Source organism: Suncus etruscus, chromosome 4 (genome assembly GCF_024139225.1).
Source record: "Suncus etruscus isolate mSunEtr1 chromosome 4, mSunEtr1.pri.cur, whole genome shotgun sequence".
Taxonomy (NCBI): Eukaryota; Metazoa; Chordata; class Mammalia; order Eulipotyphla; family Soricidae; genus Suncus; species Suncus etruscus.
In genome coordinates this window covers 153,567,482-153,593,811 of record NC_064851.1, presented here as the reverse complement: position 1 = coordinate 153,593,811, position 26,330 = coordinate 153,567,482, and the positions used below count along the sequence as shown (strand labels likewise).

General features: G+C 37.5%; 1 pseudogene; it reads left to right on the top strand.

Annotated features, from left to right (window-relative positions):
- Window positions 1-26,330, top strand: part of LOC126007278 (olfactory receptor 2T1-like) — a 27,289-nt pseudogene extending 959 nt beyond the window's left edge.

Genomic DNA, 26,330 nt, shown 5'->3' with positions numbered 1-26,330 from the left:
TTAGTTTTTCTTACATAGATACACATGTATCCTCCATGGATAGTGTGATTGTACTGTTAATGAAGGAATAAACATGAGGGGTGGTGTATCAGTATATTGAGAAAAAAAAGATTTACTGTTACAATGTCTTTTGTATGTATGAATCATATATGGCTGGTGGGAAATCTTGTCTTGTCAAACAAATATGGAAAACAGGTTGGAGGGTTTTTAGTAAACTAAGAATTGAGCTGCTATATGAGAAAGCAATTATACCATTTTTGGGCATCTACCTCCAGAACAGAAAAATACCAAAGGCCACCATTATTTCTTGCAGCATTCAGTAAAATTGCTAAGTCTTGGAATCAACTTAAATGTCCAATGACAGAGAGTGGATAAAGTACATGTGGTATACATACATATATGTATAGGTATAGGTATAACATATTTATAACATATTTGTTACACACATATATGAACATTTTACATATATACGTATATGTGTGTTTATATGCACAAATATAATACAACAAGTTTGTAGGAAAGAAGATTTCCTGCAAATTGATGCAACATGAACTAAATTGGGATTTACCATATTTTTATTTTATTTATTCATTTATTTTATTTTATTTTATTTTTGTTTTTTTGGGCCACAGCCAGTGACACTCAGGGGTAACTCCTGGCTATGCAATCAGAAATTGCTCCTGGGCTTGGGGGTCCAGATGGGACTCTGGGGGTTTGAACCGCGGTCTGTCCTAGGTTAGTGTGTGCAAGGCTTACCGCTTGTGCCATCACTCCAGCCCCAGATTTACCATATTAAATTAAGAAAGCCATAAGAAGAATTAACAGTGAATATCCAGTTTGTGTGTTATTTAGAATAATTAGATGAGGGAATGCAGTGGTTTATTAAAGGGGGGTGCTATTTTACTCTTGGATGCACAGTATAAAAAAATAGAAGGGCAGAAGTGGCCAAAGACAGAGGAAAATTAAGTCGGTGGGAGGGGGCAGGATTCATGGGGAATTTAGGTACATTGGTTAAGGAATGAGAGTAAATATGCCAAGTACAGAGTAAAATACACAGAATGGTGAGCTACATATTATCTACAAAACTAGAAATGGTGCTTGTTAAGATAGCAGGCTGATAAGGGTGGGAGTAATGGGAGTAACCTGTAAACATTGTTGGAGGGAGATCAACCTGTGATGGGATCAGTGTTTTGAACATTGGATGTGTAAAAAGCAACTATGAATAACTTTGTGCTTGAATCATGGTGCTTGAATACAAATTAAAAAATAAATAAAATATTCTATTACATATATAAATATTAAACATTTTAAAATGTGTGTTTAAACTTTATTTCTTCTTTATTACATCTTTTCATTTTCTTATTTGCTCATATGTATGCAAAAAAGACTAGTTTCCAAAAAAAACTGTATTATAATGACAGTCTGGGTCGATTCAAGTATGGAAAGCTAGGTCTTTATGAATGAAACCACTGGGAATAATACTTAAGCTTTCCACAAGACTCAGATGGACTAGGGAACATAATTAAAATGAAAAGAACTTTTGAACTTTGACTTCTGTCAAAAGAGAGAAATTCTCCTAACATAACTTAGTAGTGATGATTGCTAGAAAGTGGTATTATTATTATATATTGTATGAGATATTATATAATATCAAATAATATATAATAAAAAATATATAATAATACACACTTTCTAACATCATCACTACTAGATGCACCTCCAGTGCCTTGCTACCACTCTGTCCCCCTCAATTGTGTATTTAAGACGACTATATGTTAAAGGAAATAACACTCATTACCATTTATGTCTGACACTGTTAGTAATCTATTAAAGTGACATATCTTAAACTCTCACCACTAATCTTCCATGTATGATATGGTCCTAATAAATTGTTTCCTGTTTCAAAATAAAAAAGTGATATAAAAGGTGATGCATACTTAAAACATTTATGAGTATAATATCAATTGTCATCATAAAATATCAATTAAATCAATTAAAATATCAATTAAATCATAAAAGACCCTGAAATGCTGATTCAGAAAAATTAAGTAAATGTTATAGATATTTTTGAAAAAGTCAAGATATTTGAATGCTTTTCTGAGTATGCTAAATTTAAATGGTCAATTAAGTATCTACATAAAGGGGCTGGAGTGGTAGCACAGTGGTAGGATGTTTGTCTTGCATGCAGCTGACCTAAGACAAACACAGGTTAGATGCCTGGCATAACATTATGGCCCCCTAGCCAGGGACAATTTCTGAGCTCAGAGCCAGGAGTAACCCCATGAGTATCACCACGTTGTGTTCCAATAAACCAAAAAAATGTCCTAAATTAAAATGTCTGAAAAGAATCTGGGCATGTTAGTAAATGTAATATGCAAACCATTGACTTGAAATATAGTATGCTGTTTGTCCTTGATATGTAACATGCAATTGTTAGAGTAAAGATAGAGTGATAAATACAAATACAGAGCCACTGTGAGATTTAATTTTATATGGAAGCACACACTTTCTAATGAAAAACAAGGAAAACCTAATAAATGCTACAAAAGACAATGCAGTATTTTCCTAAAAATTAAGTTTCCCTCAACTGCATTTCTTCATTGCTTTGTAGATATTTTCTGAATGTTTAATGTAATAACAAAGACAGAGAAAATTATTTCTACTGGGTGGGAGGACAGTGGCCAGAGGGAACCTGGGCAGTATCAAAGACAAGAAATGTGTACATGGGTCGGAGAGATAGCATGGAGGTAAGGCATTTGCCTTGCATGCAGAAGGTCAGTGGCTAGAATCCCGGCATCCCATATGGTCCCCTGAGCCTGCCAGGAGCGACTTCTGAGCATAGAGCCAGTAACCCCTGAGTGCTGCCGAGTGTGACCCCAAAAAACCAAAACAAAACAAAAAAGAAAAAATAAAAAAAAGAAATGTGTACCGGTGAAGGAATAGGTGTTGGAATGTTGCATAACTGAAACTACTAATGAACAACTTTATAACTGTAATTTATAATGATTCAATTGAAATATATTATTTTTAAAAAGTTATATTTATTTCAATGTTTCTACACAGTATATTTTATAAATAAACTTTTGTAATTGGTTTCTGTATGTTTTGGATGATTTGGTTTTTTATTTTTATTTTAATATCTCTATTGTATCTTTAATACATATCTTTAATATCTTAAATATCTTTATTTTATGATTACAAACATGTTTGTAGTTGGGTTTCAGTCATAAAAAGAACACTCCCCTTCACCAGTGCAACATTGCAATATTGCCATCACCAATTTCCCCCATCTCTCTCATCCCCACCCCGCCTGTATTTGATACAGGCATTCTACTTCTTTCACTTATTAACATTGTCATGATAGTTTGCTAGTGTAGTTACTTCTCTAACTGACTCACTACTCTTTGTGGTGAGCTGGTCCTTCTAGCCCTCAACTCTATTGTCTCTGGGCTTTATTATAATAATGTCATTTATTTTTCTTAAAACCCATAGATGAGTGAGACTATTCTGTGTATATCTCTTTCCCCTCCTGATTTATATTACTCAGCACAATAGTTTCATGTTCATTCATGTACTCCATTTCGTGACTTTATCTCTCCTAAAGGCTGCACAATTATTCCATTTATGTATATGTACCTCAGTTTCTTTAGCCACTCATCTGTTGAGGTAATCTCTGGTTGTTTTCCAGATTTTGGCTATTGTAAATAGCGTGCAATGAATATAGGTGTGCAGAAGGCCTTTTTTCGTACTGCATTTTGTGTCTCCTAGGAGATATCTCATAAGAGTGGTATAGCTGTATTATGTGGGACCTCAATTCTAGTTTTTTTTTAAGGAATTTTCCATATTGTTTTCAATAAGGACTGGAATAGATGGCATTTTCCCATCAGCAGTGAATGAGAGTTTCTTTCTCTTCACATCCCCCACCAGCACAGATTGTTCTTGTTCTTTGTGATGTATGCCACTCTCTATAGCTGAGATGATACCTCATTACTGTTTTGGTTTGCATCTCCCTGATGAGTAGTCATGTAGAACATTTTTTTTTCATATGCCTGTTGTCCATTTATATTCTTCTTTGAGAAATTGTTCATTTCTTATCCCCCCTTTTTGATGGGGTTAGATGTTTTATGCTTGTTTGTTCTGTCAGTACTTTGTATATTTTTTATATTAACCCCTTACCTGATGGATATCAGGTGAATAGTCTCTCCCATTCTGTGGGTGGCTTTTGTATCCTAAGCACTATTTCCTTTGAGGTGCAGATGTTTCTCAGCTTAATACAGTCCCATTTATTTATCTCTGCTTCTACTTGTTTGGAGAGTGAAGTTTCTTCCTGAAAATGGCTTTAGGCTCAATGTCACGGAGTGTTTTATCAATGGGTTCTTCTATATACCTTATAGTTTCAGATATGATATCAAGGTCTTTAATCCATTTCCATTTAAACTTTGTGCATGGTGTCAGATGAGGTCTAAGTTAGCTTTTTTTTTTTTTTGCAAGTGGTCTAACCAGTTGTGCCAACACCAATTGTTGAGAGGCCTTTCGTGCCAACACCAATTGTTGAAGAGGCTTTCCTTGCTCCCTTTTGCATTTTTTGCCCCTTTATCAAAGACTAATTGATTTGTATGTCTGGGGAACATTCTCTGAAACTCAAATCTATTTTAATGATATGATGGTCTGTCTTTTATCCAAAACCATGACTGTTTTAATGATTAATGCTTTGGTTGGGAAAGTGATGACTCTTATGTTCCCTTTTATTAAGAGTAGCTCTAGTTACTTTTGGGTGTTTATTGTTCAAAATAAATTTTAGGAGTGTTTAATCCACTTCTTTGAAGAATGGCATAGGTATCCTTAGTGGGATTGCATCATATCTTTATCAACACATTGGTTGAGTATTGCCATTTTGATGTTGTTAATTTTTCCAATCCATGAGCAGAGTATGTATCCAGCATTTTTTGTCGTCCTCTTTTATTTCTTAAAGCTCGTGTTTATAGTTTTTTTTAATATAGATCCTTCACCTCTTTGGTTAAGTTAACTGTAATGTATTTGAGTTTGTGTGGCAACTAATGTGAATAAGGCTGTTGTTTTAATGTCCATTTCTTCTCTATACATTATTGTTGAATATAAAGACCATTGATTTTTTTGTTGTTGTTGTTTTTGGGTCACACCCAGCAGAGCTCAGGGGCAACTCTTGGCTCTGGGCTCAGAAACTGCTCCTGGCATGCTCAGGGGGACACATATGGGATTCTGGAACCTCGAACCACCGTCTCCTTTTGGGTGAAAGGCAAACGCCCTACCTCCATGCTATCTCTCTGGCTCCAAGACCATTGAGTTTCTGAATGTTAATTTTGTAGCCTGCCACTTCTTGCTATATAATCTGTATTTTCTAGAAACATTTAGAAAATGTTTAGGGCTTCTAAGCTTTAGGGCTTTTTTAAATATACGTAGCATGTCATCTGTAACAGTGAGACCTTGACTTCTTCCTTTCTTACCTGCATGCCCTTGATATCTCCTTCTAGCCTCATCACTATGACAATAACTTCAGCACTATGTTGAATAGGAGTGTTGAGAGTATAGCCATGTCTTGTGTCAGATTTTAGAGGAAAGGCTTTTAGATTATCTTCATTAAGAATAATATTTGTCATTGGCTGTGGTAGATGGCTTTGACTATACTGCTATTCATATCTTCTTTCAGATATGTCAACAACTGTATTAAATATTTTGCTGGTTATGTATTAGGTGCATATATGTTTAGAAGCATGATTTCTTCCTGTTATACATTTTTTTTACTAATATGAATGTTCATCTTTGTCACTTATATATCTTTCTGAGTATAAAGTTTGTGTCATCTGATATTAATGTGGCCAGTTCAATTTTTTTTAAATTTTTATTTAAACACCTTTGTTACAAACATGATTGTGGTTGGGTTTCAGTCATATAAGGTGACACCCCCATCACCAGTGCAAATTCCCACCACCAATGTCCCAAATATCCCTACATCCCTCCCCCTCCCCCACCTGTACACTTGAGAGGCTTTCTATTTCCCTCATATATTCTTTCATTGGTAGGATAGTTCGCAATGTAGTTATTTCTTTAAATAAACTCATCACTCTTTGTGGTGAGGTTCACTAGATGCGGCTGTAATGTCCAGCCCTCCCTCTCTTTTGTCTCTCGTAAATTGTTGAGAAATGTCTTTAATTTTCTTAACAATACCCCATAGATCGACCATTCTGCATCTCTCTTTCTCTGTCTCTCTCTGCCTTATTTCACTCAGCATAATTAGATTCCATGCACCATCCGTGTATAGGAAAATTTCATGATTTCATCTCTCCCTGACAGCATGCATAATATTCCATTGTGTATATGTACCACAGTTTCTTTTAGCCATTCATCTGTTGAAGGGGCATCTTGGTTGTTTCCAGAGTCTTGCTATGATAAATAGTGCTGCAATTAAATATAGGAGTAAGAAAGGGATTTTTGTATTGTATTTTTGGTGTTCTAGGGAGGTGGTATAGCAGGATTATATGGGAGCTCAATTCTCCAGTTTTTGGAGGAATCTCCATATTGCTCTCCAGAAAGGTTGAACTAGTCGGCATTCCCACCAGCAGTGGATGAGTTCCTTTCTCACCTCATCCAGCCACACTACCTTATTCTCATTCTTTGTAAATGTGTGGCAATCTCTGTGGTGTGAGGTGGTACCTCTTAGTTGTTTTGATTTACATCTCCCTGGTGATGAGTGATCTGGAGCATTTTTTCATCGTGCCTTTTGGCCATTTGGTAAATCTTCTTTATCAAAGTGTCTGTCCTTTTTCTTCTCCCCATTTTCTGATGGGATTAGATGTTTTTTTTTTTCTTGTAGAGTTCTGTCAGTGCCCCTGTATATTTCTGGATATTAGCCCCTTATCTGATGGGTATTGGGTGAATAATTTCTCCAACTCAGTGGGTGGCTTTTGTATCCTGGCACTATTTCTTCCTTTGAGGTTGCAGAAGCTTCTCAGCTTAATATATTCCCAACTGTTAATTTCTGCATTCACTTGCTTGGAGAGTGAAGTTTCCTCCTTGAAGATCCCTTTAGTCTCAATCTCATGGAGTGTTTTAGCTACATGTTGTTCTAATTACCTTATGGTATCAGGTCTGATATCGAGGTCTTTAATTCATTTGGATTTTTACCTTCTTACATGATGTTAGCTAGGGGTCTAAGTTTGCTTTTTTGCAAGTGGCTAGCCAGTTGTGCCAACACCACTTGTTGAAGAGGCTTTCTTTGTTCCAAAGAACAAGGATATCTTGTTCCTTTATCAAAGATTAGGTGATTGTATGTCTGGGGAACATTCTCTGAGTACTCAAGTCTATTTTACTGATCTGAGGGTCTGTCTTTATTCCAATACCATGCTGTTTTGATAAATATTGCTTTGTAATACAGTTTAAAGTAGGGGAAAGTAATGTCTCTCATATTCTTTTTCCCAATAATTGCTTTAATTTTTTGAGGGTGTTTATTGTTCCAAATGAATTTAAAAAGTGCCTTATCCACTTTTTTGAAGAATGTCAATGGGTATCTCTGAGGGATCACATTACATCTGTACAATGCTTTGGGAGTATTGCCATTTTAATGATGCTAATCTGCCAATCCATGAGCACAGTATGTGTTTCCATTTTCCGTTGTGTCCTCTCTTATTTCTTGGAGCAGAGGTTTTATAGTATTTATATAGGTCCCTCCAACATCTTTAGTCAAGTTGACCTCCAAGATATTTGAGTTTGTGTGGCACTAATGTGAATGGGGTTTGTTTTCTTAATGTCCAGTTCTTCCCTATTATATTGGTATATAGAAAGGCCATTGATTTTTTGTGTGTTAATTTTGTAGCCTGCTTGCTTATATATAGCCACTCCTATAGCCCACCTTGCTATATGAGTCTATTGTTTCTAGAAGCTTTTTGGTAGTCTTTGAAATCTTTCCTAAGTACGAGTATCATGTCACCTACAAAGAGTGAGAGCTTGAATTCCTTCATTTCCTATCTGGATTCCCTTGATATCTTTTACTTGCATGATCAACTATAGCAAGGAATTCCGTGCTATGTTGAGTAGGAGTGGTGAGAGAGTACAAGCCTTGCCTTGTGCCAGAATTAAGAGGGAAGGCTTTTTAGATTTTCTCCATTGAGGATAAGTTTTGTCACTGACTTGTGGTAGATGACCTTAACTATATTGAGAAAGGTTCCTTTCATTCCCCAACTTGCTGTGAGTTTTGATCAAGAATGGGAGTTAGACCTTATCAAATGCTTTCTATGCATCTATTGATATTATCATTTGATTTTTATTTTTTCTTGTTGTTGATGTTGTGTATTTTTCTTGATAGATTTTATGAATGTTAACCATCCTTGCATTCCTGAGATGAAATCTATTTGATCAAAATACATGATCTTCTTGATGAGGCATTGAATCCTATTTGCCAGGATTTTGTGAGGATCTTTGCATCTGTGTTCATCAGTGATATTTGTCTGTGGTTTTCTTTTTGGTAGCATCTGGTTTGGGTATCAAGATGACGTTGGCTTTATAAAAGCTATTTGGAAGTGTTCCAGGGTTTTTGTTGTTGTTGTTGTTGATTTCATGAAAGAGTCTTGCCAGGATTGGTAGTAGTTTCTCTTGAAAGGTTTGAAAGAATTCATTAGATGAATTTATCTGCCCTGGGCTTTAGTTTTTGGGTAGGACATTTGATTACCATTTTAATTTCATTAATAGTGATGGGGTTGTTTAGATATGCTACATCCTCTTTATTCAAACCGACGGAAGGTTATAAGAGTCCAAGAATTTATCCATTTCTTCCAGGTTTCTCATTTTTAGTGGCATAAAGTTTCTCAAAGTAGTTTCTGATTACACTTTGGATCTCTGCATTATAGTAGTGAATCTCCTCCTTCTTCCATTTCTTATACGAGTTATCAAGTTTCTCTCTCTGTCTTTCTTTGTAAGTTTTTCTAACGGTCTATCAATCTTGTTTATTTTTTGAAAGAACCAACTTCTGCTTTTGTTGAACTTTCTGGACCATTTTTTGGGGTTTCCACTTCGTTGATTTCTGCTCTCAGCTTTGTTATTTCCTTCTGTCTCCCTATTTTTTGGTCCTTTTGTTGAGCACTTTCTCTAATTCTATGAGCTGCATCATTAAGCTATCTCAGGTAGGCCCCTTCTTCGTTCTCATGTGTGCTTGCAAAGCTATAAATTTTCCTCTCAGGACTGCCTTTTGCTGTGTTCCATAGGTTCTGATAATTTGTGTCTTTATTATTATTTGTTTTACAGGAAATTTTTTATTTTGTCCTTTGATTTCATCTAGGACCTACTGCTTATCCAGTATGAGGCTGTTTAACTTCCAGGTGTTAAATTTTTCTTCTGTGTCCCTTTGGAATTCACATATAATTTCAGAGCCTTGTGGTCAGTTGAAGGTAGACTGCAAATTTCTATCCTCTTAATATTATGAGGTATGTTTTATGTGCCAGCATGTAGTCTATCTGGAGAACTGTTCCATGTACATTGGAGAAAAATGCTGTATCCAGGTTTCTGGGGGTGGAGTGTCCTATATATATCTACTAGTCCTCTTTCTTCCATTTCTCTTCTCAGGTCTAGTATATTCTTGTTGGATTTCAGTCCTGGTTGACCTATCAAGTGGTGGACAAAAGCCGTTTTGAGGTCCCACACAATTATTGTGTTGTTATTGATATTATTTTTCAGATTTGTCAACAATTGTATTAAATCTTTTGCTGGCCCTCATTCGGTGCATATATGTTTAGGAGAGTGAGTCCTTCCTGCTGTACATATCCCTTGATTAATACAAAATGTCCGTCTTTGTCCCTTAAAACTTTCCTGTGTATAAGTTTGCATCATCTGATATTAGTATGGCCACTTCAGCTTTTTTTATGGGTTTGTTTGCTTGAATAATTTTCCTCCCAGCCTTTTATTTTGAGTCTATGTTTGTCTGACTCAGGTGCATTTCTTATAGGCAGCTGAAGGTTGGATGAGTTTTTTGATCCATGTGTCTCTTAACTGGTGCATTTAGTCCATTGACATGAGAAAAAGAATTTTCATGGGATTTAGTGCCATCTTTATATCAAAGTTTGTTGTGTCTATTGGGTCAGTTCTTGTTTTAAAGTAGGTCTTTCAGTTTTTCTTTTAAGACTGGTTTTGAGTCTTTAAAGTTTCTGAACTGCATCTTTGTCTGTGAAATCATGTATTCTTCCTTCAAACCTGAAGTTTTGCTGGGTGCAGTATTTCTAGGCGAAGCATTTATTTCATTGACTTCTGTTACTATGTCCCACCACTGCCTTCTGGCCTTGTGTGTTTCTGGTGACAGGTCTGCTGTAAATCTCAAGGATATTCCCTTGAATGTAATTTCCCTTTTTGATCTTGCTGCTTCAGAATTCTGTCTCTATCTGTGGGACTTTGTCATCATATCTAGGATGTATCTTGGGGTGTTTTTTTCTGGGGTCTCTTTTAGTTGGTACTCTTCGGGCATGCAGGATTTGATTGCATGTATTCTTTAGGTCTGGTAGTTTCTCTTTAATGATGTTCTTGACCATTGATTCTTCCTGGAGATTTTGCTCTCCTGCGGTCTCTGGACTCCAATGATTCTTAAGTTGTTTCTGTTGAGCTTATCATAGACTTCTATTTTCATCTTTTTCACATACTTTGACTGATTTTTCCATTGTCTGTTCTTTTGCCTTTAAAGGTTTTTTTCCATTATCTCCCACTGTATGGAATTATCTATATCTTCCAGAGCACTAATTCTATCTCAGCATCTGTTACCCTGATGGAGATGTTATCCATTTTGTCATTCAATTCATTTACTGAGTTTTTCAGACTGTTATTTGACCTGTTATATCAGTTCGGAATTTTTCTGATTTCTGTCTTCATATTTTTCTTGGTTCTTACTAGTGTTCTGTTCAACTTGATCCATTGGTATCTTTGAGTTCTGTGAGCATCTTCCATATTTCTTCTCTAACCTCCTTATCTGAGAGACTGACTAGTTGGTTGGCCGTTTTTCAGTCATCAGAGTTGCCATCTTCATTTCTCTATGCCTGATGCCTGGCCTGTGTTGTTTCTCTATTGTCACATTTGTATTGTGGGTTTTTCTACGTGTTGTGGTAGTATTCATTGGCCTAAATGATGTACACGACCAACGCTCCTCTGGCTCCACCCTTTCTGGGCACAGTCTACTCACCTCCAAGAAGGGGAGCCCTCTGTGCTGAAGCCACACACGGGATCAAAATCTTAGGCCTGAAGCACGCAGCACAGAAGACAGTCTGGCTAAGAAATGCTGAGTTTCAGAGATCCAGAATAGTTCCTATGTGATTTTTTTTCTTCCTGTTGCAGTAGTGTTCTTTCATTAGAAAGAGCACACGGCCATGAAGCAAAGTGGAGCAGAATGCTCTTCTGGAGCCTCTGGGAGAGCGATTTTGCTGGGCCCTTTTCAACCCACACCCAAGACATTCAGCAGACAGGACAGTAGAAAAACACGCACAGGCAACACTCACAGTTTCTCACAGTTGGGAATCACTGGGCAGGCGTAATTTTCCCAGCCTGACGTCACAAACAGAGACCTGCCTTTCTGCAAATAACTGCTGATAGACAGTTTTCACGTTTGGATGCAGTTCCTTGGTGTTCCGGACCATCCTAAATGAACCTCTGGTGAGAGCATTTTTTCTGGGCCGACCCCACTCCCGAGAGGTTCAGGAGACATTACAATAGAAAAATACGCACAGGCAACACTCATAATTTCTCACAGTCGGGAACCACCCAGTTTAGTTTTTTTTTTTTTTTTTTATAAGGGATCTGTTTGCTTGAATGATTTTTCTTCAACCTTTGATTTTGAGTCTATGTTTATGACTACTCAGATGTGTTTCTCTGTAGGCAGCAAAATGTTAGATTCAGCTTTTTGATCAATTTTGCCACACTCTGTGTCTCTTAATATATGCATTTTGTTCATTTCCTTTGAGGAAAAATAATTGTCATGGGATTTAGTGTCATTTTTGTTTTGAAGTATGGTGTGTCTCGTTGCCCTTTCTTGTCTTAAAGTAGACTTTTAGTTTTTCTCTTAAAGCTGGTTTTTGAGTCTTTAAAAATTTCTGAGCTGTTGTTTATCTGTGAAGCTTATGTATACTACCTTCAAACTTGAAGTGAGACTGGGCCTGCATGCTGTATATAGGCAAAGCATCATGAGTGTTGTTACTGTATCTACATCACTGCTTTCTGACCTTGAGAGGTTTTTTTGATAGGTGTGCTTTAAATCCTTAAGATGTTTCTTTGAATGTAACCCCCCTTAGAGGTTTTATTCTCTATAAAAACATTTTTATCTGGTAAAATATATTAACATTTCTTACCTTTCTCTGTCCTTCAATGATCTATCCTTTTACAATTTAATTACAATCTAGTCTCTTTCTCCATTTTTTAAAATTAAATAATTTTTATTTTGACCAAATGGATTACAATTTTTTCACAGTAATATTTTAGGTAGATAGTGACATTGAATCAGGGGCATTTCCACACCAGTGTTGTCTACCATGGCATGCAGCATAAACAGCTCCCATTTTTAGAGGAAGCCAAGCTCCAGATACATCTATTATGATTTTCCTAGAGCAGTGCACTGATATTTCCCAAGAATATTTTAGCCAGTAGGCCCATTGGTAGACGTTAATATATACCCCTTACATGGATTACTGGCAATATTTCTGAAATTCATGATTTGATAGTGACATTACAATTTCTTATTATTTGGCACATTCTTTCCCTTGTAAAAATTACAGGCTAAAATAGGGCCTCTGTCAAATACCTTTCCCAGAGAACATTTCCGCACCAAATAAAACAAGCTTGGTCTCTTTCTGTCAGCCTATTTACTTCTACAGGCCGAGTCAAAACATGGCATCTTTAAGATGATGTCTTCTCTCCTTGTCTTTGAATACTAACAGCAAATCACTTTGCCTCAGGGACTTTCCCTGCTCACTTTAAATACTGCTAACAAACAGGCTTGGTCAGTATAGATTTAGGCTATTGAATTTACCAGGTATAATTCTGTACCCCCTTCTCATATAAGTTTTATCTCTTTCTATAATCAGACCATAGGAAGTTGGTCTTAGCCCTAGCTAAAAAACTATTCCCTCAGGTTAAAAATATTTGTTATTAGGAAGGAATCAGGATTCCTGTTATCCCTAATTTATATCAGTAATGAACTTAGGTCCAGAAACTACTTTGATATGTAAGAAATTAGCCTTCCTTTTATCCTCTGGCTTCTACCTGAACTCTATTCTATTCTAAGATTACAAACCACCTAAAGCCATGTGTATTTGTTTTAAAATCTAACAATGATAGTTTCTGTTCTTTGAAAAAAAGAAATGTGGGCATTCCTTTCATGATATGACTGTCCCTGGAGAGTAAAATTGTCTCACGTCTATTAAGACGCAGGTTCTAATAAAAAAGAAAAAAAAGAAGCAGGTTCCCATACAATTTATTTTGTGTGGTTTCATTATTTCATATTTCATATTTTGCCACCCCGTGCAACCCACTCTCCCTAAAGTGGATTTATCGAAATCCCATTGATGTTCGTAGTGACAGAAGCGCTCCCAGCAGTTGTCCTCCACACCCCATGTTTGTTTCCAGCATGCATCCCATATCTCCCTTCTTTGACCCGCGGGCTGTTGGGTCTAATGGCTCCCCTCTTATGTTTAGCTTGTTGTTGTTGGGTTCTTAATTCTGTTGTTGTTGTTGTTATCTTATGGATTTGGGTGTTTAAATATGATCATTTTTTATTTCTACTCAATTTTCAGACACCTGTTTGTCTTGCCTACCCCTCATTATTTCCCCCCTCAATTTGCGAGGCAGAGCAAGATGGTTCAAATTATGTGGTTCTGTTTGGAGGGAAGAAATAGAAAGAGAAAAAATTAAGGGAGCTAAAAATCAAACAAGAATGTTGTCTTTATTGCTGTGGTGCTTTTGTGTTCTTTTATTGTTTGTTTTTTATTTGTATGGTTATTTGTTTTTCTTCCTTTTTCCCTTTCTTCCCTTTCTAATTTTTGATGACAAAAACTCACAATGATGGTAGCTCACAACCTTCTAACCTCTCTCAAAACCTTCTATATTCAGGGCAATAAATACTCATCATTCTCAATGGTTTACTTAGTGGGTTAAGAACTGGTTAGTAAATCTTATATTTCATTGTACATTATCCAATCAATAGCAAAGGGATCATTTATCGACCCTAAAAGTCTGTTGAACTATGTGGTCATTTTTGTTTATTTTTTGTGTCACTAGTTTTTCAATTCACTGTACTTTAATGATTGTATTGCTTTAAATGTTTTTATTTTCTCAGTTATATTCTCTATTATAATACTGTGATTTATAAAGTTGCTAATAATACAGTTGTTTCAGGCATGCAGCTCAACACAAATACTAGCCTGGCTGTGATCTTCCAACCCACCAACATTCCTAGTTTACCTCTCAAACCCCTTAGCAGATACATAGAAATTCATTTTATATTGCTTGCTAAAACAAAATGACACATATAATGATCAGAAATAGATGTTTCTTCATGACCTATTCAGTCACATAGATGCCCTTATCATTACCTCCTCCAAATTTTATAATAAAAGATATTGTTAGGAAAGTTGCTTCGAGAGAGAGCGCAGCTCCTGCAAAGCGGGGCGGGGAGCAGCCCGCGTCTGCGGCTCCCCCCCCACTCCACGCCCGCGCCTCTTTGCGCACGCCGGCGACGCGCCACTCGAGCCGGGTCCCCACGCCGCCGCGGCGCGCCGGGCTCCCTGGCCCGCCTAGGGTGGGACTTCAGAGCATAAAAACCGGCTATCCTTTTGCAAAAGCTGGCTCCCTGTGTGTGACACCAGGCGGGGAAAATCCGCGAAAGTACACCGGCCCTGTGGGGCTCAAGCTGTGAAAGACTGTGAGTGTGACCTGTCTATGTCTGTCTACTGTCCTCTTGCGTGAAACTCTTGCGAGTGGGGCAAAAAGAGCCTCCAGAAACCTCGCTCGCCCAGACGCCATTTTCAGGGAGGGACTTCAGAGCATAAAAACCGGCTATCCTTTGCAAAAGCTGGCTCCCTGTGTGTGACACCAGGCGGGGAAAATCCGCGAAAGTACACCGGCCCAGTGGGGCTCAGCTGTGAAAGACTGTGAGTGTGACCTGTCTATGTCTTGTCTACTGTCCTCTTGCGTGAAACTCTTGCGAGTGGGGCAAAAAGAGGCTCAGAGGAGCACGGCCGGCTCCGCTTCGCTACGCGGCCGTGCACTCTTTCTAAGGAAAGAACTCCATTGCAACAAGAAGGAAAAATCACACTAAGAACGGCGCTATATCACAGAAGCAAACATTTCTCTCTGGACTGTCTTCTCTGTTACATGCTCGGGGCTAAGATTTGACCCAGTGTGAGGCTTCATCCACGGAGGACTCCCCTCCCTTAGAGGCAAGTCAGCCCATCCAGAAAGGGAGGAGCCAGAGGAGTGTGCTGCCTACATACATATAGACAATGAATACCACTACAACACGTAGAAAAACCCACAATACAAATGTGACAATGGGGACAACAGCGCAGGCCAGCATCAGACATAGAGAATGAAGATGACAATTCTGAGGACCAGATAATGACTGAACAACTAATCAACCTCTCAGATAAGGACTTTAGACTAGCAATATGGAAGGTGCTCAACAGACTCCAAGAAACCATGGATCGAGTTGAACAGAACACTAATAAGAACCAAGAAAATATGAAGGCAGAAATGACAAAACTCCAAACTGAAATACATGTCAACTAACAGGCCTGAAAACTCAGTAAACGAAGTGAATGACAAAATGGATAAGCTCTGGGACAGGGTATCAGAAGCTGAGAATAGACTTGGTGCTGTGGAGATGAGATACATAACAATTCCATACAGCAGGAGAGATTGGACAAAAACTTAAAGCAAATGAGCAGACAATGAAAAATTAGTCAAAGAATGGGAACAGACGAAAATAGAAGTCTATGATAAGATCAACAGATAACAACTTAAGAATCATTGGAGTCCCAGAGACCCAGGAAGAAAATTTCCAGGAAGAATCCAAATGGTCAAGAACATCATTAAAGAGAAACTTCCAGAGCTAAAGAATATATGTGATCAAATCCTGCATGCCCGAAGAGTACAACCAAAAAGAGACCCCCAGAGAAAACCACCCCAAGACACATCCTAGTCACAATGACAAATCCCACAAGATAGAGACAGAATTCTGAAAACAGCAAGATCAAAAGGGGAAAATCATGTTCAAGCAAGCTTCCTGAGATTTACAGCAGACCTGTCACCAGAAACGCTCAATGCCAGAAAGCAGTGGTGGGATATTGTGACAAGACTGAATGAAATGAATGCTTCACCCAGAATACTATACCCAGCAAAACTCACTTTCCGGTTTGATGGAAGAATACATGGTTTCACAGACAAAAAACAGCTCAGAAACTTCACAGACACAAAACCAGTCTTAAGAGAAAAACTGAAAGACCTAATCTAAGACAAGACTACCCAAAAGACACACCAAATTTTGAAATAAAGATGGCGTTAAATCCCAGGACAATTCTTTCTCTCAACGTCCATGGACTAAATGCACCAGTTAAGAGACACAGAGTGGCTAAATGGATCAAAAAACTCAATCCAACCTTCTGCTGCCTACAAGAAACGCACTGAATAGTCAGAACAAACATAGACTCAAATTAAAAGGCTGGAGAAAAGTTATCCAAGCAAACAACACCCATAAAAAGCTGGAGTGGCCATACTAATATCAGATAATGCAAACTTTATACTCAGGAAGGTTGTAAGGACAAAGACGGACATTTTATATTAATCAAGGGGTACGTAGAGCAGAAGAATTCACTCTCCTAAACATATATGCACCGAATGAGGGGCCAGCAAAATATTTAATACAACTGCTGACAAATCTGAAAAATAATATCAACAACAAAACAATAATTGTGGGGGACCTAAACACGGCTTTGTCAACACTGGACAGGTCAACCAGACTGAAACCCAACAAGAATATACTAGACCTGAGGAGAGAAAATGGAAGAAAGAGGCCTAGTGGATATATATAGGACACTCCATCCCCAGAAACCTGGATACACATTCTTCTCCAATGTACATGGGACATTTCTCCAGGATAGACTACATGCTGGCACATAAAACATACCTCCATAAGATCAAGAGGATAGAAATTTTTGCAGTCTACCTTCGCTGACCACAAGGCTCTGAAATTATTTGTGAACTCCAAAGGGACTCAGAAGAAACACTTTAACACCTGGAAGTTAAACAGCCTCATGCTCAATAACCAGTGGTCCGAGATGAAATCAAAGGAGGAAATAAAAAGGTTCCTGGAAACAAATGACAATAAAGACACAAACTCTCAGAACTTATGGGACACAGCAAAAGCAGTACTGAGAGGAAAAATTTATAGCTTTGCAAGCACACATCAGGAAGGAAGAATGGAGCTTACCTGAGTAGCTTAATGACACAGCTAATAGAACTAGAAAATGCTCAACAAAAGGACCCAAGAACAGGAAGACCAGAAGGAATTAACAAAGCTGAGAGCAGAAATCAACGAAGTGGAAACTCAAAAAACAATCCGAAAGATCCAATGAAAGCAGAAGTTGGTTCTTTGAAAAATAACAAGATTGATAGACCACTGGCAAACCTACAAAGAAAGAGAGAGAGAGAAACTTGATAAACTCGTATCAGGAATGAAAAAGGTGAGATCACTACTGATATGACAGAGATTTCAAAAGGGTAATCAGAAACTACTTTGAAAAACTCTACGCCACTAAAAATGAGAACCTGGAAGAAATGGATAAATTCTTGGACTCTTATAATCTTCCACGGTTGAAGGAAGAGGATGTAGCATATCTACAACACCCCCATCACCATTGATGAAATTAAAACAGTAATCAAATGTCTGCCGAAAAACAAAACCCCAGGTCCAGATGGATTCACTAATGAATTCTATCAACTTTCCAAGAGGAACTACTGCCAATCTTGGCAAGACTCTTTCATGAAATTGAACAAACAGAAACACTTCCAAATAGCTTTTATGAAGCCAACATTCACCTTGATACCTAAACCAGACAGAGACGCTACCAAAAAAGAAAATTACAGACCAATATCACTGATGAATGCAGATGCAAGATCCTCAACAAAATCCTGGCAAATAGGATTCAATAACTCATTAAGAAGATCATCCACTACGATCAAGTAGGTTTCATCCCAGGAATGCAAGGCTGGTTTAACATCCGTAAATCTATCAACATAATCCACAACATCAATAACAAGAAAAATAAAAACCACATGATCATATCAATAGATGCAGAGAAAGCATTTGATAAGGTCCAACACCCATTCTTGATCAAAACTCTCAGCAAGATGGGAATGGAGGGAACCTTTCTCAATATAGTGAAGGCCATCTACCACAAGCCAGTGGCAAATATTATCCTCAATGGAGAAAAACTGAAAGCCTCCCTCTAAATTCTGGCACAAGACAAGGCTGTCCTCTCTCACCACTCCTATTCAACATAGCACTGGAAGTACTTGCTATAGCGATTAGGCAAGAAAAGGATATCAAGGGAATCCAGATAGGAAAGGAAGAAGTCAAGCTCTCACTGTTTGCAGATGACATGATACTCTACTTAGAAAACCCTAAAGACTCTATCAAAAGCTTCTAGAAACAATAGACTCATATAGCAAAGGTGGCAGGTTTACAAAATTAACACACAAAAATCAATGGCCTTTCTATACACCAACAGTAATAAAGAAGAAATGGACATTAAGAAAACAACCCCATTCACAATAGTACCACACAAACTCAAATATCTTGGAATCAACTTGACTAAATATGTGAAGGACCTATACAAAGAAAACTATAAAACTCTGCTCCAAGAAATAAGAGAGGACACACGGAAATGGAAACACATACCCTGCTCATGGATTGGCAGGATTAACATCATCAAAATGTCAATACTCCCCAAGGCATTATACAGATTTAATGCCATCCCTCTAAAGATACCCATGACATTCTTCAAAGAAGTGGATCAGACACTTTTGAAATTCATTTGGAACAAAAACACCCTCGAATAGCTAAAGCAATCATTGGGAAAAAGAATATGGGAGGAATTACTTTTCCCCAACTTTAAAACTGTACTACAAAGCAACAGTTATCAAAACAGCATGGTATTGGAATAAGGATAGGTCCTCAGATCAGTGGAATAGGCTTGATTACTCAGAAACTGTTCCCCAGACGTACAACCATCTAATTTTTGATAAAGGAGCAGGAAATCCTAAATGGAGCAGGGAAAGCCTCTTCAAACAAGTGGTGTTGGCACAATTGGATAGCCACTTGCAAAAAATTAAACTTAGACCCCAGCTAACATCATGTACAAAGGTAAAAATCCAAATGGATTAAAGACCTCGATATCAGCCCCAAAACCATAAGACTATATAGAACAGCACATAGGGCAAAACACTACAGGACATTACAGGCATCTTCAAGGAGGAAACTGCACTCTCCAAGCAAGTGAATGCAGAGATTAACAGATGGGAATATATTAAGCTGAGAAGCTTCTGCACCTCAAAGGAAATAGTGCCCAGGATACAAGAGCCACCCACTGAGTGGGAGAAACTATTCACCCAATACCCATCAGATAAGGGGCTAATCTCCAAAATATACAAGGCACTGACAGAACTTTACAAGAAAAAAACATCTAACCCAATCAAAAAATGGGGAGAAGAAATGAACAGGACACTTTGACAAAGAAGAAATACGCATGGCCAAAAGGACACATGAAAAATGTTCCACATCACTAATCATCAGGGAGATGCAAATCAAAACAACGATGAGATACCACCTCACACCCCAGAGAATGGCACACAATCACAAAGAATGAGAATAAACAGTGTTGGCGGGGGTGTGAGAGAGAAAGGAACTCTTATCCACTGCTGGTGGGAATGCTGTCTAGTTCAACCTTTATGGAAAGCGATATGGAGATTCCTCCAAAAACTGGAAATCGAGCTCCCATACGATCCAGCTATACCACTCCTAGGAATATACCCTAGGAACACAAAAATACAATACAAAAACCCCTTCCTTACACCTATATTCATTGCAGCTCTATTTACCATAGCAAGACTCTGGAAACAACCAAGATGCCCTTCAACAGATGAATGGCTAAAGAAACTGTGTGTACATATACACAATGGAATATTATGCAGCTGTCAGGAGAGATGAAGTCATGAAATTTTCCTATACATGGATGTACATGGAATCTATTATGCTGTGTGAAATAAGTCCAGAGAGAGAGAGAAAAACGCAGAATGGTCTCACTCATCTATGGGTTTTTAAGAAAAATGAAAGACACCCTTGTAATAATAATTTTCAGACACAAAAGAGAAAAGAGCTGGAAGTTCCAGCTCACCTCAGGAAGCTCACCACAAAGAGTGATGGAGTTTAGTTAGAGAAATAACTACATTTTGAACTGTCCTAATATTGAGAATGTATGAGGGAAATGTAGAGCCTGTTTAGGGTACAGGCGGGGGTTGGGTGGGGGAGGAGGGTGATTTGGGACTTGGGGTGATGGGAATGTTGCACTGGTGATGGGTGGTGTTCCTTTTATGACTGTAAACCCAAACTCAATCATGTATGTAAATCAAGGTGTTTAAATAAAAAAAAAATTAAAAAAAAAAAAAAAAAAAAAAAAAAGGAAAGTTGCTTCGATTGCCATCAAGTTCAGTAAGAGAATTCTCAGAAATGATAAAACCAAGCTACAGATTCCCTGCTGTATAGGTAAGCATCCTTCCAATATAAAGCATTCCTACTCATGCCATTTACAAAGAGACTACCCAAGAACAGAAAAAAGAAACCAGCAGCAACCTCAATAAGATAATCATGTCAACATAACAGACATATCACACTGAAGGCAGAAATTACAGAGATTAGGAGTTACTAGATTCAGACTTTCAGTTATGTTTTTTATAGAAAATATTCAACTCTTACTGGACTTCATTATTTAAGAAAAATTTGTTACATGAAATCAATATTATATGTACTACTTCACATTTGGCTGATTATTTTAACCCAAACCATTATATGGATGATCTTAACAGGTCAGTCCATTGGGAAATAAAGATAAAGTAAGAGAAGAATTGGCAAAATTACTGAAAGCCCTGTGGGTAGGACAGCACAGGCACATAGGCCCAAAAGTCTTTATCTTTTTTTTGGGCCCAAAAGACTTTAAGGACAACCATTGGGAACATTTTGTGACCAATTTTGTGGGCACAACCTACAAAGAGGTCATATGAACTACTTCTATTTTTGATGAATGGTTTCCATGAAGACCTAGACAAATCTGAAAAAAAATATTCAGGAATAATCAGAAGACATAAAGAGTAAAATAATGATCAGCTTGATGTCTTAAATACTGCAAAACTTCCATACATGTACCTGTGAGACCCAGGATCATGATGACATGCATTTGTCTCTTGACACTGTATCTTGGCAGAGATATAAGCAGCTCAATGAGTTTATTGTTGTTATATTTTATAAGGAAAGTTCAAGTCGACAGTGAAGTGTCTCACCTGTCTCAAAAAGTCTCAGACATTTGAGATTTCATGCATCTTCCTTTGCCATTAATAAGTAGGTAATTAGTAATTAGGTATATAAGTAAATGTACACCTAAGATTGTCTCAATGTTATTTTTCCAAAGAAGAAAACCTGACAGATAATAGAATTTTTTGGAAGTCACTGTAGAGTGCAGTGGGATCCTCTAAAAAAGATAGAAATTTGGAAGTTACTTCCTGTGGTTTTATTTTTTTGACATTTGATCAGCTTTTTTTTTTTTTCAATAAAATTTTTGTGACCAAAGTGATGACAAGATCTTTCAGAGTAACATTTTAGGTACATAGTGACATTAAATCAGGGAAATTCCCACCACACAGTGTTGTCCTCCTCTACCCCTGTTCCCAGCATGCACCTCATATTCCCCTCCTGTGCCTCGTGGCTGCTAATATAAGTGGTTCCCTCTGTGTCTAGCTTGTCATAGATTTGGGTATCAATTCTGTTGTTGTTGGCTTTGGGATTTGGTGTTTAAGTCTGATCTTTTTTTTTATTTATACTCAATGTTCATATGACTGTGTGGTCTTCGTACCTTCCATTCTCCCCCTCAATTTATGAGGCAGAACAAGATGATTCAGGTTACGTGGTTCTGTTTGAAAAGAAAAGAAAAAAAGAAAAAAAAAAGAAAAACTAAAGGAAAAACAAAAATAAAAAGAAGCAAACATTCAAAAAAAAACCCAGAGGAGTCCATCTAGAGGTTATAAATATCAATTTAAAAGAAGAAAGGAAGAAAGGAAAAAATGTCAAAATGACAAAAAATACAAAAAAAAACCCCAGAAAAACAAAACCCCCCAAAACTACAAAGAGAAATAACAGCAACAACAAAAATCAAACAAAGAACCGAAACCAGTGACTACAAAAAAGCATCACAGGAATTAAAGACAATTACCAAACAATAATCATGAGCACGAAATAGAGGAGGGAAAAGAAAAGAAAGGAAGAATAAAAAAAACCCTGTGCTTTTATTATTTTTTTTGCACAGGCACAGTAATATTGGGGAGATTAGAAAGGGAGTTCCCTTGGCCTAAGAGATATAGGGGTTTCTCCGCCCTTGAAGCATACTGTCATGGGAGTAACTACAGGCTTCTTTATCCTCTTTTTCACTCCCCTGGATCTTTTTATGGTGCTAGAAAACTTTTTACTCAGTCACGTATGATAAAAATAAGGACTCTGTAACTAGAAGTGTAGTATTTGCACAGATCTTAGGATGAACCATAGGATAGAGTCACACTTTACGGTTGTTTTAATCAGTCTTCTGTGATTGGTGGTCTTGGTTTTTGCACTTATCTTAGGATGAAGCCTTAGGATATAATCTTCCATTATGTTTCCAGAAGTTCTGCTCAGTTGCAGTTGTCAAAATCAGACCTCTGGAATTAGAGCTCTTGGTTGTTGTATAAATCGTAGGCTAAAGCCTAGGCTAGGGTCTTTCTTATTGGTGCCAGGATATGTTCTGCTCAGTCATGGTTTTGTCAAAATCAGTCTTCTGTAGTTAGAGATCTTGGTTTTTGCACAGATCAAAGGATGATGCTTTTTATGATTTCATCCTATTGTTAGGTGATGAGATAAGACAACCTGCTCTTTGATCAAGTTCTTGCCCATTTCCTCATTGTCGGGATGTCATATCAAAACTGATGCATAATGGAACCAGAGCAGTATTGACTTTACCAGGGGGAGTTTGGTTTCTGGTGCTGTTATGGAGAACTGTGTCAGTTCTATCTGAGATCTAGGGTTCAGGATTGGATGATCACTGTCTGATCACATGGAGTCTAATTGGGTCCACATGACATATGTTCAGGGTGGGAGGCACTCTTGTATTGTGAAATGTATGAGTTCTTATCCCTAGTAGATAAGAGCTTGCTTCTTTATATAAAATTTACCCCTTTCTAGTATGCCTTTGGCAAAAATAAATAATGCTATATTATATTGCTGGTGCATTTGGAGGTGGGAATGTTGGGCTACACCATCTCTGTGTCCCTGGTTTTGACCTGAACTTTTATCCCAGGCAAGAAATTTTCTTGTAGGTTTTTGTATCAAGCAGAACCAAAACAGGTGAAGTTAATGAAGAGAACACTGGGGCTGGCGAGGTGGCTCTAGAAGTAAGGTGTCTGCCTTGCAAGCGCTAACCAAGGAACGGACTGCGGTTCTATCCCCCGGAGTCTCATATGGTCCCCCCCCAAGCCAGGGGCAATTTCTGAGCGCTTAGCCAGGAGTAACCCCTGAGCATCAAATGGGTGTGGCCCGAAAAACCAAATATATATATATATATATATATATATATATATATTTTAAAAGTGATTCAGAAAACAAAGTGATGTAAGAAACTACTTTACATTTGGGAATAAACAGACTAAGAGGTAGTATTATAGAGGTTTAAACATATAAAAGAAACATAGGCTATCCCATTAACTCTTTTGAGATATTCTTGTGGGGTTGAAATCCAGGGCATATTTTCATCACACACCATGGTCTTGTTGAGTTTGAGAAATGATTGTGGCAGAAAGGGATCAAGTAGAGTTCTTGCACTGGGGCTCCTTCTGGAGCAGAATCTGGTATCATGCCACAGTTTACATTTGGTGGTGGGGGGGGTGAGAAGGAGAGCCACAAAGCATGAGTCAGCAGGAGAGTTGATTGTAGTTTCTTGCCGGGCTAGGAGATGTGGGGCTAAAAGGGGTGTCCTTTTGCTTGGAAGCTGGAGGTCAGTCTCCATACCTAATGAGTTAAGAACGAGGGTAAAGAGCATTAAATAAGGAGGGATATCAAATCGGGATTGACAGGTGAAGGGAGAGAGGGATTTCTGAAGGGGGAGAGGAGAGATAGTAATATAGTAGGAGCTATATGCACTTTAGACATGGATTGTTTACAATTTAGGAGTCCTCTGCCTGTGTACTCATGCCCATATAAAAACATACATTAGTGATGTATTTTTAATTTTTCGTTGGAGTCTGACCCTAATAGGATGGGTCTAATATCTTAAGAAATGGTTGAATTAAGATAAATAATTAGCTTACGATATAGCTTATGGAAGAGAGGAAGAGAGAATAAAAGATAAGAGAGAGGAGAAAAGAAAAATAAGTAAATACAGTAAAATAAAATAGAAACTTGGTAATTAGTAATTAGGCATATGAGTAAATGTACACCTAAGATTGTCTCAAGTTATTTTCCCAAGAAGAAACCTGACAGATAATAACGGGCTTTTTTTGAAGTCACTGCAGAGTTCAGTGGGACCCTCTGAAAAAGATATAAATTTGGAAATTACTACCTGTGGTTTAATACATCTGAAATGCTTTCCCTACAAGGGCAGGAAGAAGCAAAAATTTACAGACCTATGTAGACTTGCCCCTAGAAAATCCTGACTTGTCACAGTTTGTTATTTGATTCTAAGAAACAACTTTTAAAACATATAACATATTTTCTGTTTTTGAATTGTTATGTTGAACCAGATAGAGGTCGCTACATGGCCTATTTTAAAAATAAAGCAAGAAAATGCTGTGTTAAGTTTAATGATCACAAAGATTTGGATATCCCTACCTCTCCAGTGCAATCTTCAGCAAATTATATTGTCTTTGATACTTCAGTGGGACCTATAGCAACGGATACAACTGCAAAAATTAAGCAGGGGGCTCAGCTAACTGAATTTCATAGATGTCTACAATAATGTTTAATCCTTTTGCCCACATAAATCTCTGCAGGAGGGATTTGAATGCCAATGGACTCACATTACATTGCTCAGTATCATAATGCATTAGGAACTGAATTTTAAAACTGCTATGTATGCAATAACTTTATAATGTTTCATTCAACAAAATCTATGGACACCCTAGATACATATTACAGGTAGATACACATTAATTACTATTAAACTCCTCTATACTTTAAACTGTTATTACAGTGTTCATTATAAGAAGCCTTAACAAATTATTTATATCTAAAAATCATTTTAAAATTGACTATGCAAAAATGTTCTAATTTTTTTATCCATAAAAAGGATCTTGGAATGCTATAGACTCTTATTATAGTGTTCATTATGAGAGTGATTTGATGATCTATTTACAACTTAAGTATATCTGCAAGTATGTCCTGATGTTTTTGTTTGCAGAATACTACAGGAAAGAAAGCTGAATGCTATAGGCTTGTAATATGATGCTCAATGATCTAGACTGTTGCTTATATCTTCAGTATTAAAATTATTTAGCAAATTCTAGAAAAATGTTTTGTGATATGCTGAACACAGAATTTGGAAAAAAACTGAGAATGTTTTGAGAATGCTATGTGCACTATCTAACCATAGGTGCTTTTACAGCCAAGTCTACCCTCAAAGCAGTGATATCCTAGGAGTTAGAAAATTTTCTCACTACCTTATGTGCCTTCTTTATATTTATGAAGCACTTTGACCCCATTCCTAGTCAATTTTACAGATGTATAATATCTAATCATTTAAAAATGTATGTCTGTGCATGTGTGTGGTGTTGGACACTACGCATGTTTTTCTATATCCTTTTGTGTTGCTCTTCGACACCCATTCCCCTATCTACCACTCTGAAAAACCTTTTCTATTGTTTCCCAATGTTTTCTGTCCTGGAATTGGTGCTGTCCCTATTAAAACCCCCTTTTACCCCTAAAGCTCTACACCACTTATGACCTGGATCAAAAATCTACTCCACCTTTTCCACCTCTCAACACCATGGGCTAA